This window comes from Zingiber officinale, chromosome 6B, assembly GCF_018446385.1.
Source record: "Zingiber officinale cultivar Zhangliang chromosome 6B, Zo_v1.1, whole genome shotgun sequence".
NCBI classification, from domain to species: Eukaryota; Viridiplantae; Streptophyta; class Magnoliopsida; order Zingiberales; family Zingiberaceae; genus Zingiber; species Zingiber officinale.
Window position 1 is genome coordinate 39,455,191 of NC_055996.1, and position 1,728 is coordinate 39,456,918.

Here is a 1,728-nt window from a genome sequence, read left to right on the forward strand (position 1 = left end):
TGATTGCATCACATTGTTCCAGTTGATTGATTTGTGCAGTGATAGCTCCCAATGGACATGAGTCATTTGAGTGCTTTGAACTCCCACATACTTCACAAGATGTACTAATAGCATTGACCATATTAGCACTAGTCCCCATATTCTCAAATTTCTTTGTAAGAGCGTCCAATTTTTCAGACAAAAGAGTGACTGCATCTACATCAAACTTCCCTGATGCTTTAATTGTTGGGTTTACAGAAGAATAGCCACCACTTCTTTCATTTGCCCATTGATGATGATTTTGTGCTACACTGTCAATAATTTCTTTAGCTTCATCTAAACTTTTATTCATAAGTGCCCCTCCAGCAGCTGAATCAAGGGACACTTTGGTATGATAGTTGATACCATTATAAAAAGTGTGCAACACTAACCATCTTTCCAACCCATGATGTGGGCATTGTCTGAGCATACTATTATATCTATCCCATGCTTCAAAAAGATATTCTGAGTTAGTTTGATTGAAGCTTGCAATTAAATTCCTCATATGAGCTGTTTTGCTTGGTGGATAGAATTTATCAAGAAACTGTTGCTCACACTGCTCCCAAGTGGTGATGCTATTAGGGGCCAAAGAATTCAGCCATTGCTTTGCCCTATCTCTTAAAAAAAACCCAAATAATAATAGTCTAACTGCTTCTGAAGGAACTCCATTCATTTTCATGGTACCACATATTTCATAAAAGACCTCTAAGTGTTGATTGGGGTCTTCATGAGGTCCTCCACCAAATTGGTTCTGCTGCACCATAGATATAATTGCGAGTTTGATCTCAAAGTTATTAGCTTCCACTAATGGTCTTGAAATACTAGATCGAAAACCTCTTGCATAAGGTGCTGTGTTCTTCAATTTACCTTTGCAGAATTCTTCTTTTATGGAAACTTCTGTCAATCTCAGGGTCAAAAGGAAAGAATTTCCCTGCAAAGTTAGATCTTCGCATACACAAGAACAAGATAGCAAATGACAATTCAACAGAAAAAGAAAAAAAATAAAAGAATAAAAAATGCAGAATTGAATTTGTACAAAAAGAATTAACAAAAAGTAAAAGTTATACAAGAAAGTAAAAACAGAAATCTAATGATTAGTTACAACTATGCAATATGAAAGGAAAACAAATGTTATGTTTAGTCTAACTCAATTGATAATTCCTAATGTTATAGCGCAGTCCCCGGCAACGACGCCAAAAACTTGTTACGCTCCGCAAGTGTACGAAAATGTCGCAAGTAATATAAAAGATTATCGTATCCACAGGGACTGGAATAAGCACTAGAAATGCCTCAATGCGAATTAGCTAAGCAACTATCCAATTGTTTTAAATGCAAAGTGAAGGTAAACAAATCTAATATTAAAGATCAACAAACAAGAGTTTAGTGTTTTGGGTTATGATAAGGGGAGATTCTAGGAGTTTCGGTTTCTTTGTAAGATTTCTTGAATGTAAATGGTTCACCAATTCTTATCCCTCAATTGCCAAACACTTGTAGAAAGTTGCCGGTTCTCTCTTGCAATAGATAACCAACCGGCTAAGGACTGAGAAATGTATCTAAATATGATCAATTAGACGTGAACCTACGTTGTCCTTACACAGAAGCGCACCTATTACTATGCCTTCCTCGGATATCAACATAGAAGCCCACAACTTATTAATCTATCAAGATACTAGAAACTAATCACAAGATCCATCCTACTCTCTTGAATAT

At 35.9% G+C, this 1,728-nt stretch overlaps 1 non-coding gene across 1 annotated transcript; it reads left to right on the top strand.

Moving 5' to 3' along the window:
- Positions 1 to 419: 419 nt before the first annotated feature.
- LOC121993374 lies at positions 420 to 525 on the top strand. Its single transcript, XR_006115233.1, has one exon. It is a non-coding gene; the product is annotated as a small nucleolar RNA R71 (small nucleolar RNA).
- The last annotated feature ends 1,203 nt before the right edge of the window (positions 526 to 1,728 follow it).